General features: G+C 37.8%; 1 protein-coding gene across 4 annotated transcripts in view; it reads left to right on the forward strand.

The window, feature by feature from the left end:
- The window catches only part of LOC141541874 (carboxyl-terminal PDZ ligand of neuronal nitric oxide synthase protein-like), a 363,206-nt gene that overhangs the window by 135,697 nt on the left and 209,507 nt on the right, over nucleotides 1–18,002 (forward strand). The window lies entirely within an intron of this gene.

An 18,002-nucleotide genomic window follows, 5' to 3' on the forward strand; every position in this document is an offset into this window, starting at 1 on the left:
TGAAAAATCCAATCGCTTTTGGTCTCTGGTTTCTCATTTCTAAAATAAGAGATTTGGACAGCATGGCTATCTAAATCTTTGGTCGATCATTCTTGGAGTAGTACTTATATAACTGGGTTGCTGTGAGGATCAAACAATATCTTTGTTAAGCATGTTGCAAACCTTAAAGGGTGATATAAATGTCAGATATTATTGTTATTACATCTTCAGACATTTTCATCTCTTCTTCTGTAGCCTTGTTCCCTTTCAGTTATCCAGTCACTTTCCCTTTTCAGTTCTCTTTATAAGTTTCTTCCCCTTCCCTCCCCCCCCCCCATTATAATGTAAACTCCTTTGTCAGAGGGGAATGGGTGGATGTGGGAAAGAGATCAGTCAGTTTTGTTTTGTATTTCCAGCACTTATCGTAGTGCTTGGTACAGAGTGAACTGTTCATAAATATGCTGTCTATCTATTCTCTGGTGCTCTCTTCATCTTTCTTTACCCTGACCAATTTTTTACATTACTTGCCTACCACCTGCTGCTCTTGGTAAAACAAAGACCCCCCCTTCTCTTGCCATTTATTTGAAATTGATGGTTCATGTCCCAGTAATGGTGTCAGCTCTTAGAAAGTCAATGCATTTTTATAAAGCTAACTGATTTCATAAAGCCTGCTTGACTGAGCAAGAAAGGGAAATGAATGGGATGAGAACCTTGGGATTAGACCTGAAATTTCATTGATGCAAGGAACTCCCTGGGAGGACAACTTCTCTATTAGTGTATATTGGAACTTTTTCTACAATGTAGTTTAGAAGGTGACCAAGGTCACAAAGCAAGTATATGTCAGAGGTGGGATTTAATTGAATCCAAGGTTTACTTTCTACTGTATCATGCTACCTCTAGAGACAATTAAAAAAACAAAAAACAAAAAAAAAACCCTAAACAACCAGATGATATTCTTAGAGATATCTAAAGTTTGTAAAATGTTTTATATAAATTTATCACTTGATCTTCATCACAGATATTGTTAGCCCTATCTTGAATATGAGGAAATGGAAACTTAAAGGATAAAGTGACATATCCAGTGTCACAAAGCTTAGATGTTTCAGAGGTTATCTTATCTCACTTGGGACCCACTCGTGGTTCCAGCATCTCATGATCCAATCCTGCTAGATGTGAGTTAGAAAATCAAGTTCCCTGTCATCTCATGTAGGGGAGTCTGACTCCATTCTGTGCCCTTCATTTTCCTTCAGAGCTCTGTCAAAATGCCTTGCTATTGCTGGAGTATGTCTGCCTTTTTGGCATGCACTCTTCTGCCAAACACCCCTCCCACTCTTGCCCACCTCCCCACTGGAAGCTCAGTCTATGGAAATATTCCATCTTTTCAGCCTTCCAAGGTCTGTACTTTGTGTTCCAAGGAACTCTCCAAAAGGGATTTTTTTAAAAAGCAACCTCACAGATGATCAAAGAGAGGGCATAAAACTTCGAGTGATATTGGCAAGGTTGCCAACGTTTCTCTTTATCTTGGGTCTGAGCACATAGATCTGAGACAGTGTCTCACCCATTGGCCTTGGCTGCCATGACTGTAGGAAACTCAAAGGAAAAGGGAAAAAAAACAATATTAATATTTTGAGGAGATTCAGCTTCTCCCTCCCTCCCTCCCTCCCTCCCTCCCTCCCTCCCTCCCTCCCTCCCTCCCTCCCTCCCTCCCTCCCTCCCTCCCTCCCTCCCTTCCTTCCTTCCTTCCTTCCTTCCTTCCTTCCTTCCTTCCTTCCTTCCTTCCTTCCTTCCTTCCTTCCTTCCTTCCTTCCTTCCTTCCTTCCTTCCTTCCTTCCTTCCTTCCTTCCTTCCTCTTCCTTCCTTCCTTCTCCTTTCTCTTTTTTCCCCTTCTTTTCTTTCTTTCCCCAAGACACAGGGGTTTAGAAACTGTATTTTCAGTTTGTCACATCATGAGCTTGTCAGAGATTATAGATTTAGTATCAAGACATTATTTTAAAGGACTCAGTAGTGTCTTACTTGGGGATATTAGATTTCTAAGTGATTATTTAATGATAGGTCACAGTTGATATTGCTCCTATCCAATAAAAGACAAAAAGTCTTAAATGGAGAGTTCCTTGACAGAAATCCTCCTGGATACATGCCATAGATATCCATACCTTACTCTGTGTGAGTAGTAGAGGGAATGTTAGCAAACAAAATACTAATAATCATTGAATCTAGGGTCAGAAGGCAAATTCTTTTTTGAGAAGTCATCATAGATAAGAGAAGTCATACTTCTTTTTATTCTAAGTCCCTTGAAATAGATACATCTTTATTCATCGCGTCATAGTGTTTTAGAGCCACAAACCACCTTGCAAGTGTCCTAGCCTAACCCAATCATTTTTACAGATTAATAAACTAAACCCAAAAGAAGTTTAATGACTTGCCTAGAATTAACACAAGTTGTAATTGGCAGATTCTAGATTTGAACTGTGATCTTCAGGCTTCACATCTAGTGATATGGACCTTCCACAGCCCCTTATAGTCTTTTATTTATGATTCTGGGATTCTTGCTTTTAATGTTTCTTCTCTTTAATCCAAGGCTTCTTAATCTGGAGTCTCTGGACTTGTTTTTCTAAAAAAATTTTTGATAACTGTATTTTTATATGATTAGTGTCCTTGGTAATCCTTGGTAATTAATACATTTATAAACATGTTTCTGAGAATGGAACAATAGCAGATTGCCAAAGGAGTCCATGACACCAAAAAGATCAGATCCCCTTGGCCTAACTTTTATACCTCTACCAGTCTGGTCATCCTAGAATATGACTTGCCTTTTCTTCTCATGGGAATGTACAAAGATAGCCTGGAATAATAGAAAGAGAATTGGACTTTGAGTTTGGAAGACCTGAATTCAAATTATGACTAATAATTACTAGTTTTGCAAGTACTAGCTTTTCTGAGTTTTATTTTCCTCATCAGTAATAATAATAATAATATCTATATTACCTCTATACCATAGGGCGATTATGAATTTCAAATGAAATGATGTCTGTTATGTCCTCTTTGAGCCAATTATGATGAGAATAAGATTCATTCACTTTCTCTACCCTTCCTCTCTCCCCTCCACCTCCATCGTAAGAGCTTTTTCTTGCCTTAATTTACACATATCACTTGAATGAGATGATGCATATGTACATTATAAAGTGAATCTCATTCTCCTATGGCTGATCTGATTATATAATTAAGCAACAATTACACATGGATTTCTATATTCTTCAAGAAGTATTCATTGACCACCTGTGTGCTTAGCACTAGTGGTAGTGGCTTTTGTAGGTAGAGTTATCCAAAAGAAATGCTGTCAGTTTGCTGAGGACACAAAACACACAACTGAAGCCTTTTGAGGGCAATGAAAAGCAGTATGTAGAGAAGTTGTGAGTGATAGTAGATGATAAAGTTACTCTGAGAGACTCGGAGAAGAGAGATCAGCATAACCTGATGTGTTATAGAAAAGCTGGGACAAGATGTCTGAAAGATTCTAGGATTCAAATCCAGGTTTCGAAGCTTACTAACTGTGTGATCTTAAGCAACTCTTTGAACCTCATTTTCCTTACCTGAAGATTAGAATTAAAATGACAAATTTTTGATCTGGGTTTCCTCACTCTGACAAAGTAAATAATAAATATTCAATAAATGTTGATAAATAGAACAAAAGAATTAACAAAAGAAAAAAAAATCCAATAGACAAGTAATATATAGTGAAAAGAATATTAAAAAAAGTTAGGTGACCCATGTTCTGATATAGTCTAATTCAATTCACAGTCATTTAGAAGAAATAAGGTTTAGATCAACATTATATACCATATACCAGGCTAAGCTTCAAATGGACACATGACCTTGAATTGAATTAGTCTATAGGCTTCATTTTGACCCCCTTCTTCAGTCTTCCATTTTCATAACTATACACTAGAGACAATAATATATCCCTAATCTCATCAGATAAAATTACACAATAGAAATAAAAGGTAGATGTTGGTTTTTAGTATTATTACCTCGAAAAAAAGCATACGGCATTATTTTAAAATGTAAAATGGTTATAGTCTTTATTATATAATTGGTATTCCCAGTGCATAGCCTGAACATGGGGGAGGGTATTATTAAGGATCACGAAATACTGTGAGACTAGATCAATGGGCATGTGTGCAACCCAATGACAGGGGATACCTGAGCCACTCTGTGGTAAAAGGAGATCTACTGTCCAAATTCACAATTTGGGGGGGAGGGGAAGGAGAAAGGGTCAAATTATTTGATCATCTCCTCTTTTTTGAAAATATGAACATGTTTAAAAGTAAGTTTAAGCATGTATATTTTATATTTCACCATTTTGTGCAGTACCTGAGAGTTCCCTTACAATGCAGATAGTTATGTAATGGTCATCATTTGAGAGTGCTGATCCTGGATGAATAAAACTCAGGCACTGCTTGCTAGGTCTCAAGGAGAGAGAACTGAAAAACATTTTGACCTTGGAATCATAAAACCCTGAAATGTGTTACACATTGCCATTCCCTCCTTGTTTCTTCAGCCTCCTTAAGATTGCAGATTGGGAGTTGAAAGCCAACAAGAAAGCCAATATTCTTTCTATTATGTCATCCAAACCAGCCTTTCATTGAAAAAAAAAAAGCTTTATTGATGGTTTTTTATTTTTATAGCAGTCATCTTAGGACATGTACTCCTTCTCCACTCCTGGAAATTAAACCTGTTTTTTTTAACAACAAAAACCAGCTAAGCACAAACAACCTGTCCAATGACTGTATTGCATTGTAAGAACAAAATTGTTCATTACTTTCACTCAGGTTTTAGCTTTCTTTTAGTATTCTTTACATTGTTGTAGTTATAATATATCTTATTCTTTGGATGTCTCTAATATAAGATTATAGAAGATGGGAATCCTGCTTTTAAATATTTATCAATCTTCTGTAGCATTGACCTGGACACTACAAAGAAGAGAAAAAAGATGGTAGTTATCTGTCCAATAGGAGGTTACAATCTAATGACAACACCAGGTAGAGAGGAAGATTAACATGAAAAAAGACTATTTCTCTGTGTGAATTCTTTCAAGTCTTTCCCATATTTCCTCTGAATCCCTTCTATTTGTCATTTCTTGCTTAACCACACATTAATATTCTGTTCCATTCATCGTTGTTTTTATCATTCTCCAAGTGATGTGCTTTTACTCTAGTTCCATCCCCCCCCCCCCCGCAAATGCATGCATTTAAAAAACTTCTTTGAATATTTTGATTTTTATTGACCATCTTCGACCTACTTGGGGGTACAGGCACAGTAGGGGGATTACTAGTTCAAAGTAATTGCTTTATTTTTGAAATAAATAAACAGAGGCTTCAAGGTACAAATTGACCAATACAGGGCCAACAAGGTTGGATGATGGAAAAACTGGGGAAAGAGTATATATACATACATACATACATATATATATATTTATATATATGTACAATTATTCTCAGTATATTAAACTGTCTTGAGATTAACCTTTGGTTAACCAAGTTATAGTTCAGTCCTTCCCCTGCTTGGTTGAATGAAGCATCAGAATAGGAATTAAATTTACCCTCTTCCCATTTTTAGAGTAAAGGAGCTGTTCTCTATCTGTCTCTTTCTGTTTTTTCCCCCCTGTCTCTTTCTCTCTGTGTCTCTGTTTTCCTTTCCTCTTGGTACACTCTACTCAGCCCAGAAAGTGAGCATTCCATTCTGGAGTCAAGATGTCAGGGCAGATGGGAAGTTTGAGAAGGGGCCCACTTACAGCTCTTCTGTAAGTGAGGTTTACATTTCTCAGAAGGTAATTGACAGGGGATTCAACTCTTTTAGGGCTTTTATGGGTGTTCAATATAAAGACTAAAGGCTCTTAATCCCACACAGCTGAACAGCTGAATGCCTTCTCCCCCACTTCTTTGCTCCCTTCTTCCAGCAAGGCTTTCCTATTCGTGTTGATAGACCCTTTCTGAGAGTTGTCTACTGTGATGTTCCTGTGAGTTTGCAGTTTGGTAAAGATCTTTTTTTGACAAATGATTAAGAAAAAGCCTGGGCTATTCTTTCTTATTTCCTTTGGAGTAGAAGGGTTGGTGGTAGGGAGGGGCAGGAGTGAGTGTGCTTACATGCATATTTTTGTTTGGGGGAGGAGGGAAAGTGGGAGGATAAGGGCAAAGAATGACATTTCAATTACAAGTGATTTTATTTTTAATTTCCTGGTAATTAATAGTTCAAACTTTTAGCCTCAGTTTACCCATTGGAACTCAGGTCTAATCTTTGATCATATCCTGGGAAATGTGATTTTTGATCTCACTCCCTGGTTGAATGGACAGAATCAAGTAGTTGTTTTGGCTAGGACTTTATTGTTGGCAGAGCAGTGGTATCATTTTTCCCCTTAAGGTTTCAGATCAAATTGTACTTTGCACAATATCAGGCACATAGTTAACACTACATAAGTATTAGATATTATTATTATTAATAATGGGTGGCTAGGTGGTGCAATGCTAATCTTGTGCTAATCTTGGAGTCAGGAATACCTTAATTCAAATTCAGCCTTAGGTACTTCCTAGATGTATGGTTCTGGATAATTCACTTAACCCTGTTTACCTCAGTTTCTTTATCTGTAAAATGAGCTGGAGAAGGAAATGGCAAACCATTCTACTATCTCTGCCAAGAAAACACCTGATGGAGACACAAAGAGTTGGACACAATTAGACAACAACAATTATCATGTTCTGCCTCCTGTGTATGCCACTTACATATCATAACTGCTGATACATTGTGATCCGGATTCTCAGAAGGAGCAAATACATTTTTTTCCTATTTCAGTAGTATTTTATTTTTCCAATTATATGTAAAGATATTTTTTAACATTCATTTTTGTAAGATTTTGATTTCCAAACTTTTTTCTACCCCTTCTCCTCCCGAAGACAGCAAATAATCTGATACAGGTTATACATGTGCAGTCATTCTAAACTTATTTCCATAATAGTCATGGAGTGAAAGAAAAATCAAAATAAAAGGGGAAAAAAACAGGAGAAAGAAAAAGCAAACAAACAAAAGAGGTAAAAATAGCAAGCTTTAATCCACATTCAATCTCCTTAGTTATCTCTCTGAACTTGTATGGCATTTTCTATTCCAGGTCTCTTGGAATTGTTTGAGAAGAGCCAAGTTTATCATAGTTGATTATCACACAATCTAGCTGTCATTATGTCCAATGTTCATATATTATTTCCAATCAATTTATATAAGTTTTTTCCAGGCTTTTCTGTAATCAGCCTGTTCATCATTTTATATAGAACAATAGTATTCCATTATTTTCATTCATTTCCTAGTTGATGGGCATCCACTCACTTTCCAGTTTCTTACTACCACAAAAAGAGCGGCTACAGAAAGTTTTGCACATGTGAGGACCAAGAGGGAGCCACCAGAGTTTATTGAGTAGAGGGAGTGACAGTCAGACCTGCACTTTAGGAGAATCACTTTGCTAGATGTGTGTAGGCTGATGGAAGAGAAGAGTCACGACCAAGGAGAATAACATAGTAGTCCTTTTGACAGACAATGAAGATTTGAATCTAAGGTGGGGAAAAGGGAGAGGAATGGAGCAATGTTTGAAGGTATAAAAACATATGACCATTGCACTCAAATTCTGAGAGCAGATGTTAGAAGTGAAGGGGCCATAGAGAATTTTTTTTTTTTTTTTTTTTTTTGCTGAATTGAAAGCTCCTAGTCCTCCCTGTTTCTTTTTCCCTCCATTTCTATTGGTGCCCCAATCCTCTCTTCCACTAAACTGGCTTCCTTTATGTGCTGGCCCTCTTCTCCTTATTACTGATCTATGCTTAAGCTTTTCCATATCACCCCTCCCCCTTCTTGTTTCCATATCACACTTTTGTCTTGACAGATAAAGCTTACCAACTTCAGAGAGGTTTTCCTTACTAATTCCACTTCTCCCCACTTCACTTTTGTCCCTCACTTGTTTCTCCTCCCTCTGCTAGTTTTGCCTTTATTTTATTCATCTGAAAGTATTTGTGTTAGTTCCCCTTGTCTCTTCCATTAGACACTAAGCCCTTTAACAGCAGAGACCACGGGTCTGTTCTTTTTTTATACCCCTGCTCTTCCCCCCACAAACCCAGATTTAATGCTCTGTGAACTGAGGGAATTCAAAGAACACTCATTGATTGATGAAATCAGATAGAAAGTAGGCAGCAGAGTAAGCTGGGAGTCTTCCACTGAACATGTTGTGTTCCTGTTACAATTCTTTCCCTTCCTCTATACCCTGGGGCTTGGGGAGCTCATCATAAGTTCGTGGTGAAAAATTAAACAGGTTGTATTGCCTCTGGATGCCATATGCAGGTGTCCTTGAGATAGAGAAAGCTGTTGCTTCCCAGAGGAAATCTCTCAGCTAAGTCAACCTCCTTATCTGCAATTCATATTCTCTCTGTCTGTCTGTCTGAGTTAAGCCAAGGGTCTCCTTATTTGCAATTTATAGTCTTTCTCCCTTCTCCTCTTCTCGTTTCCTCTCCTCTCATTTTCTTCCCTTTACTCTTTTCTCCTTTCCATCTTTCTTTGTCTCTGTTTCCTCTATCTCTGTCCCCCTCCTTTTCTCTGTCTCTGTCTCTCTCTGTGTCTCTGTCTCTTTCTCTTCCTCTCTCTATGTCTCCCAATCTCTCTTTTTTCTCTGCCTCTCTCTCCCTGTCCCTATCTGTCTGTGTCTCTGTTTCTCCTCTCTCTCTCTCTCTCTCTCTCTCTCTCCTCTCTCTCTCTCTCTCTCTCTCTCTCTCTCTCTCTCTCTCTCTCTCTCTCTCTCTCTCTCTCCTCTCCCTCCCTCCCTCCCTCCCTCCCTCCCTCCCTCCTCCCTCCCTCCCTCCCTCTCTCTCTCTCTCTCTCTCTCTCTCTCTCTCTCTCTCTCTCTCTCTCTCTCTCTCTCTCTCTCTCTGACTCTGTTTGCCTCTTCCTACTGTCTCTTCTCTGATTATTTCCTTGTGACAGAAGGAAAGCTTTGGATTAAACAAGAGCCCATTTTCATTTCCAGCCCATCTACTTTCGCCCTGAAGAATGTGTTTTGTTTTGTTTTTAATTTTAACTGAGCATTGCAGTAATTCTATCTAGGATTTCTGATGATTTGGAAAGTCAGGATCATAGAGTTAGAGCTGGAATGAGCCTTGGATACCTAATCTAGGTCTCTAGATACAATTAGAGACATGGGCAAAGAGCTTGAAATGAGCAGATGACCTGAATGTGGCATGATCACTGAAAGAAGGGTTTAAAATAAAAAATGTTTGTGAAGGAGGGACAGGACTTGGGGAGTTTTGAATGAACTGCAGTAGGAATTCCTTGTAGGAGAAATGGCCAACCCAAAGGCTTTGGGATGGGAGAAAACAAATCAAATGCTTTTATTGTTCTTGTTTTTCAGTCATTTCTGCCTCTTTGTGACCTTATTTGGGGTTTTCTTGACAGAGATGTCAGAATATTTGCTATTTTCCTCTCCAGTTCATTTTATAATTAAAGAAACTGAGGCAAATTAGGTAAAGTGATTTATCTAGTGTCATACAACTAGTAAGAGTTTGAGGCCAGATTTAAACTCAGGAACATCAGTCTTCTTCACTCCAAACTTGATATTCTGTGCACTTTCCATCTAGCTCAATCTCAACCTAACAAGATAAGCAGAAGTCTTTGCTCATAATGGCTTTGGCCCTTGGTTGGAGGGAAACCGTGATGGAGAAAGGATTTTTAATCTTATGAGACAGCATAGTAAGAAGGAAGAAGAAGAATAGAAAAAGGAGGAGGAGAAAAAAGGCAGAGGAGAAGAAGGAAAAAGAGAAGGAGCAGAAAAAGGAGAATTCAGTCACCATATGTTTTAAGACTTGCAGAATGCTTCATATATGTTATCGTACTTGATCCTCACTACAACCTTGAGAAACAGACTCTATTATTATATCCATTTTTACAGATGGGGAAACTGAAGTAGACAGATTAAATGACTTATCACGTGGTTAATAAATATCCGAGGCTAGATTTGAGCCAGCTCTTTCTGACAAGTCCAGACCTTGGTCCCAATTTGCCATCTCTGCTTTAGAAGGACTCCTTCCCCCTCCCTTCCCAGGGGCACTGGGTAGTTAAGTTACTTTCATCATTGTGCTTTTTCCCCAGTAAGTGGCTAAATGAAAGGAGGGAAAGTTCTAATGGTACCTCATCATGAATGTCTGCCAGCACTGGAAACTCAGTTATGGAAAAGGCAGCAACGGATAAACTTGCCTTAGAGGAAAGATGGGGTCTGGCCAGCAATACTTTCCAGAATCTTTATGTTAGGCAGGTGACTCTGCTTCTATAGAATCAGGGCTGAACAGCTGCTCCCCCAGGATGCTTCATTCCAGGCTTTCCTACACAGTGATGTAATCAGATGAACTGATTTCACACTCTAATAAGTATTTCATGTGGCCAAAAGACTTAAATGCTAGGTTGGAGAAGAATTACAGTAGACCTTCCTAATTGTTTCATTTTACACACATTAAATTATGGTCTCTGAACTCAGTATACAAATATAACCCCCAAATGATGCAAATGAGTTTTTTGATCAGTGTTAGTTACATCATTTAAAAAAAAAGTAATGGATGGCCTCACTGCTGCTTTAAGAAGAGGCTAGATAGAAGCAGAAGACTTGGAGAAGGCTATTTTTTTTTGGAGGGGGAGGAATGAGCAACTTAGAAAATTGTATAACTACTTATCTTTTCATGAGATTTTCTGAAATCTACTTCAATTTTCCCAGCCTCAGCTTCTTTATATGTGAAATGGGAGACAAAATTCCTAACAATATGTTTATTCCTTTTGCTTTTTCAAAACTGCCTTGCTGCAATCTCATAGTCCATTCTTGCTTTTAGTTTTACATATATATAATTTTTTTCCCAGAATCTGTTTCTTATACCATTCTTTTTGTAGGTGGATGGATGGATGGATAAAGAGATAGATGGTAGATAGATGAATAGTTGATAAATAGATAAACTGATTGATTGATAGATAGATACATAGATGAGGAGCGAAGTGGCTTAATGGATTGAGGACCTAGCCTGGAGTCAGGAAAATAAGTTCAAGTCATGCCATGTGTGTGTCCTTGTGAAGGGGTCACCTTGGGCAATCACTTAATTCTCTTTGCCTCAGTTTCCTCATCTGCAAAATTAGCTGGAGGAGGAAATGATGAACCATTCTAGTATCTTTCCAACAAAATTCCTAATGTGCAAACACACACATATGTGTTTATATATAAATCTATTTATTTATCTATCTATATAAGTATATGTTTTACTGACCTTCAATATGTACAGTATCAAGGTGTTATGAGGAAAACCTGGATTTAAAGTCTGCTTCCGACATATTCAGATGGCTGTGAGATCTTGGTCATGTCACTTGTCACAGAAATCACAGGAAAACTGCAACTTACAAATAAGGTAGAAGAAATCTCCACACCAGGAACTCAAGCATGGCACTTTCCCTTCTTGTAAACTTTTATGTTGTCTTTTTCCATTATATTGTATGCTCCTTGAGGACAGGGACTTTTTACTTGTACTTGTATTCCCAGAACAACACAGTTTCTAGTAGGCACTCAATAAATGTTTATTGATTATCCACATCAATGATAGCATAAGTGTAAATATCTCTTGCCTTACTGCCTTTCTCCTACCTTTATCTCAGAGAAACACACAAAGATAGAAACAAAAGGATAGGATAGAGGCAGTAAAGTGTAGCGGAAAAAATACAAGACCAATATTCAGCAGAAACTAGTCTCAGCTCTATTACTTCCTCTCTATGACTTTGGATCAGCCTTGCCATCCCTTTGTGTCTCACATTCCTCATCTGTCAAATGAGGAAGTTTACTTATATGGTGCTCACTGTGAATCAGTGATATATGTAATGTGATTGCCAAAAACACTTGGAATCTTAGTTTGTGACAATCAGAATAAGAGTAAGAGACTCTTTTTGGATATGGTTTTGTTTTTACATTGCCTGGATTTCCCCCCACTAGTTAGTGGGTAGTGTAGGGCACAGGGCATGGATTTAGAAATCTATCTTTTGAAGAAAGCCATCAATAAATAGGATTAGATTATTTTGAACAAAATTTCATGATTTGAATTATGCCTTTTGCCATTTAGGCCTGTTCCTGTAGTGATTATATCTGAAATTGGGAAAACACAATGCCACGCTGAATCAATGGTGGGGAAGGAGAATGGGAGAAACATATAATTGGAATAATTGGACTCTGAGTCTGCTCAGGATCATTGTAATAATGCAAAAGCATCAGCCCAGGTCCTGTTAAAATTCTCCTTTTTTCTAGAGACTAAAAGAAATAATCCCATATAAATTTCAAAAATGTCCTGGTAATAGCTACACGAATAATCCAAGAAGACAGAGAGAATGGTTCTCTTATATTATACACCAAGAATGGAAGTTTATAATGCTCTCTAAACACCTATGAAGTATGAACCAAAGTCTAACAGAAATGGAACACACAAATCGTCACCCCTGTACCACTGAGTAATCTGGTGAAGCTAATCTTCCTGAATCTCAGTTTCCAGATGAATTCTAAGGTCCCTCTAGCTCCAAATCTACAATCCTATGATCTTTGGCCCTACAGCTTTTTTTTCCCTCTTCTTAGATCTCTAAGGGTAATTTCTGTTCTTCCTCAAAGTTTCTAAGCTGAGACAGGTTTTGGAGAGTAGAATTTCAACTTAAGAAGCTATATAAAAATTATTTGTGTTAGGTTTGGATATACAAATATAACATAGATCCTGTTTTTAAGGAGATAACAATCTCATGGGGATATCCATGTCTCATCTTTAGTGTCTATATTTTTTACAGTTTTATGATGAGACCATCATCATAATGAATGATTTCATGTAGACAGCAAATGGCCTTGGTTTCCTGTGATGTTCTTTTTCCATAAATATAATCGTTATCTGGGAGCAGGTTTCTTGGGGAATTTCTGGAGGCAGCCTTAGTTTCAGTTCAGTTCCAAATAATCCCAAAATGCAGCCAGGAGTTAAAGTCCTTTCCTGTCTCTTTCCAAATCTTATCTCCTTCACTTGGGGCTTGGCTAGTTTTCTGGAGGCCTTCCTCTCTCCTTGATTCCCTAAGAGCTCTTGTCCGAATATCTCTGAATCCAAAGGTTTGTCCTTCAGCCTCCAGCCTCTCGTCCTCCCAATGTCTCCAGCCAGCATAAATGTGAAAGTTGGAATGAATCAGATTCCTCCTCCCAGAGAGTGGGCTTGTGGGTACTCCCTGGGCCTGGGGGAGTTCCTTAAAGGTGTGAATCTCATAGAATTCTAGGAAATACATCACTGAACTAGAGAACTGTTAAGTACCATGCTAAATTAGATAATTACTGTCTCTATCCATTCCAGTGACTTAGCACCTTGTAAGAATCCTAATAGTCACTCCCCCTCCACTTGCATCATTAACACCAATAATCACTTAATATGAGGTTTGGAGGGAGAATGAAATGGTCTGGGATTGAAATAAACTTGAATAACTTGATTCAACAGCTCTTGAAACACAGGGTCCTACTGTAGGAAGGAAGAAGGTCATGATCTTGTTTGCCACCTGCCAAAAGATTGATTGAATTTGTGTCCATGTAAGAAAAAATGCTTTTCAATTTACAGCCATCTGAAAGTGGAATAGGCTATTTGTGGAGATACTGGGTTCCTACTCAATGGAAGTTTTTAGGCAAAGGCTGGATGACCATTTATTGTGTCTGTTGTAGTGGGGATTCTTTTATATGGGTTGTTTTTGAAAAATGATAAGAACCCCTTCCGACTTTAAATTCTGTAATTATTGTTGCTAGAGGTTCATCCATAGAGTAAGGGTCTTGGAGTCCATGAACTTTTTTTTTTTTTAACATTTTGATAGCTTTACTGAATGATTTTATTTTACACATTTAAAAATATCATTCTGAAGAGTACTTGAGTTTCAACAGACTGTCAAAGGGAGCATAATAAAAAAAGTGTTTAAGAACTTCTTATATATAGTCATCATTATTGACCCATAAGTCATTTGTTTTTAGTGAGTGAAGTTGTTATCAAAGGGCAGTGGTACTTAAACCTTGTTTTACTGGATTTGTTAAAAACCACCACAGTCTTAAATCGTTAGCTTGGGATTACTATTATTTGAAAAAATAAATGTGAGTGGGCACATGTACCCACTTAGATGTAGAAGCAAGAAGTAGGTGCATGACACATTCACAGTGCACACACTTAGAGAGCTTCAAGGAAATGCCATTTAAAAAATAGATATATTAGATATAAAAGAATATTGTTACAGGAAATTTGCTTTGTTTATTCTTTGATGCTCTTAAACTCCCTTATAACAAACTTTGGGCCATTTGGATATTTTAGTGTGAGGGATTCTGAAAGACATCAGTGTGGTAGAAATGAAACCACACTGGTCTTGGAATTAATATCTGAGTTTCTGTTTCAGACCTCAACTGTTTTGACCTTTGTAACTGACAATGGGCAAATAATGGGCACTCCAAACCTCAGTTTCCTCTTCTGAAAATTGAAAATAATAAGACTTAGACTTATTACCTAATAAGCTTGATGTAAAAAAAGTGCTTTGGAAATCTTAGAGTTCTGCAAAAATATTTATTATTATGAGTAATAACCACAAAAATCATTTCTATTATCTAGATATCAGAGATAAGTTATATTTATCTTTGCAGTGAATCACTAAATGAAAATAGGAATAAAGATTTAGAGCTGGAAGGGACTTTATCATCTAATTTAACTCTTTTATTTTAAAAATGAGGTCTAGAATGGTTGAAGACCTTGCCTAAGGTCACCTATGTGATAAATAGTTAATCCTGGGATTTGAACTCCAGGAACTCATAACTTCATTTTTTTTTTTTTTTTTTTTTTGGTGCTTTCCACTAGACCAGAGAAGAAGTGCTTTGAATCCTAGATTGGGGAGAAAGGGAGACATCATTCTTGTTTTTCACCAATTTATCCCCACTCCAGTCTTTTCCTGGTTCTTTTTGTGAGTTCTCATGAACTCACATTTGAAAGTTTTAGTGGATTTGTTTCAAGGGGCTTTGTAGGATATTTAAAGTTGTGAGAATCAAGGGGAGTTTAGAAGTAATTGCTATGCTAGGAAAGAATAAAAAGAACTGCAGAGAGAGCACATCCTTCATTTAGCTCCAATGTAAAGGAACTCAATCACCTTTTTTTTCTTTAAAGAGAGAGAATGCTGAAAGTACTTGGGCCACAGGCAGAATGACTCATTGCATTAGAATACCACTTAGTGATAGTATTGGGGTTATTGGATTTGTCCCATCATTACTGTGCTTAAACTTTTCATTCTCTCTCCTCCAGAATCCATGAGAGTTTTATCACCAGATGCTCTGCTGTTATAATTTTTGACTTTTTTATTTACTAATGAGGGAATCTGAAGTATGGAGAGGCAGTGATCAGGCACTTAATCCAAGGTGTGGGTTTGACTGTCTTGTTCAAAACAGGCTATGTGGCATATAATGAGTTCTATTTCTGAACCATGCTATATAACCCAGGAGTACTCCCAACTCCCAGATTTATAGGCTATATGGCTAGGGCAGTGTTTTTGGCGAACCATTTTTTCTTCATTACCTTTAAGTTACCTGAAAAAAGACTGGGAGTCCCAACTACAGATATCAGAAAGGTCAATTTAGCTTCAATCATTAGACTTGCACCTTGTCCTGTAAGGCATGACTTGTTATTAGGAAATATAAGGGGCTTTATCCATTCATCTGTCTTAGTGCATCTGAACATTTGCTGTTATTTTTAGTCTTGCAGACCACATTGTGTGGGAGCTGAGAGCTGCACATTAAATTTCAAAAGGCAAAAACAGCAGGGGAAAACTTTTGGGGGGGTAATGTTATGCCAATTACTGGAAAACTCAGTGGAAGTGCCAGGAAAAAATTAGAGCACAAGTGAAGCTAATGGGAAGAAGGGGACAGTTAAAGCTGCAATGCAGAACCCCCCCTGAAAAGTGAAGTAGGTCAGGAAGTTTTCGTCCTTGGTAGTATTGTGTGGAAAGAAGCCCTATTCCAGCCCCCCTTTCCCATCCTAATCCCTTCTTCTTATCCTAGCTTATCGTAAATTTTGATCCTACAAGCCAGTTAGATTTGACAAAGGGCCTTTTAGGAAAGCTTTAGCAACTCCATAAGAGAAAATGACATTTAATGATGGGTTATAGTCCAGAAATTCTCATTAATATCTAGCTAAACGTCATAGCAATAGATTGAGCTAGCCATCTAATCCAATCCTCTACAGATGAGGAAACTGAGGCTCAGGGAGGGGAAAGAGTTGGCTTAAGATCATGCAGGATGTAATGCTCAAAGGAAGGATTTGAACTCTGGTCCCCTGACTCAGAGTCAGTGTGGTGTCAGTTCTATAGCTGGATTTGTTTATACCTCCTTGTAATGACTCCAGCTGTCAGGAATGACTAGGAAGGAAAAGGAACATGAGCCATTCTCTGGCCATAAGGGAAAAAGGGTAGATAAGAGTTTCTAGAACAGAGCTGTGATCTTAGTGAACATTAAGTAAATGCTACAGCTGTTGATGAAGATTTGCATTGTGTGACTATTTTATTCAGTCAGGATTCATTGTAAAAGAAAAACAGTCAAAACAGTGTGAAAGACAAAATCCCAGGGAGGGAGTCCCATATTGGTAATTGGTCCTGCTCCATGGAGATTGAAGAAGCCACTTTTATCAATAATATTTTCATTACACCATTAGAGAGAATCCAGATATATTAAAAATACAACTGTTAAAACAAGCTGAGCTACTGATAGCATCATAGCCTGGGGTATCTGGATTTTTCCCATGAGAGGATTATTGACTTTTCCCTTCCCCAAAGAAAAAGGGAGAGGGAATTTATGACTCTAGGTAGGAATTTGGTGTGAGCATCCCACTCTTTTCTTCTGTTAACCAACTTGCTGTTCCTGGGAATGACTCTGTGATAGTATTTTCTGACCCTCTTCCCTTCTACTGGGAACATAAACATACTATGGGGGAGATGGGTTGCCAGTAGCTGCTGGTGGTTTAAAGATTAGCTGGTTAATTAACTGGAAAACCATTGCATTGGCCAACTATTGCTTTCCTATTTGTTTTCCCTCTGATTGGAAGAGAGCAGTGATTGACGTCAGGGATAGTTAAGACTGGGAGGTCCCATTAGTTGTAAATTGAACAGGAGCTGAAAAAATAACTGGACATTTTCCAGCTGAGGGATGACTTTGTATGGCCAGAGGTAAAGTGTTTGTTTTTAAATTTTTATTTTATTTTCAATTTATGGGACAAAGCAAACATTTCCATAACACAATACAATTTAAAAAAAGATTGCAAATCTATCATGCACAACTTGCTATTCCATCCAAATATACCACAAAGTCATCACGTAAATTTCTTAGTGTGATTGCCATTGACCATTAAACAAAGAAGGGTGTCCCTAGTTCAGTCTTTGTTCAGGCTCTTCTTCCTGTCTGGATTGTCTTTCTTCCACCTATCCTGAGCCCACCTATCTTTCAAAGTAAAGAACACTATTTTTCATTGTTGTGATCCTCCACCTCAGCTAATATCTCAGTGTACATTTCTCTGTGCAGGGAAGGGAAGAAACAAACATTTATTAAGCATTTACTAGAGCTTAAATGCCAGGCTAGGTGCTAAATGCTTTACAAATATTATCTCATTTGATCTTCACGGTAATGTTTTATTCATTCATTTATTCATCTCTTCTTTTGTCCCCAGGCTTGATTTTGACTGTTTCTCTTTTCCATTTAAATTACTGAAGTCATTATGTCTGTTGTTTGTCTTGCTTTCCTTGCTTGGTTCACTTTGTGTTAGTTTGCATGATGAGTTATTGAAAATCTTCATCTTACAGGTGAAGAAACTGAGACCCAGAAAAGAGCCCTGATTTGCCAGTGAGCCTCACCTGTTGTATGTAGCATACTGGAAATTCAGTCCAGATCTTATGATTTCCTATTTAGTTGT

Source organism: Sminthopsis crassicaudata, chromosome 4, assembly GCF_048593235.1.
Source record: "Sminthopsis crassicaudata isolate SCR6 chromosome 4, ASM4859323v1, whole genome shotgun sequence".
Lineage (NCBI taxonomy): Eukaryota > Metazoa > Chordata > Mammalia > Dasyuromorphia > Dasyuridae > Sminthopsis > Sminthopsis crassicaudata.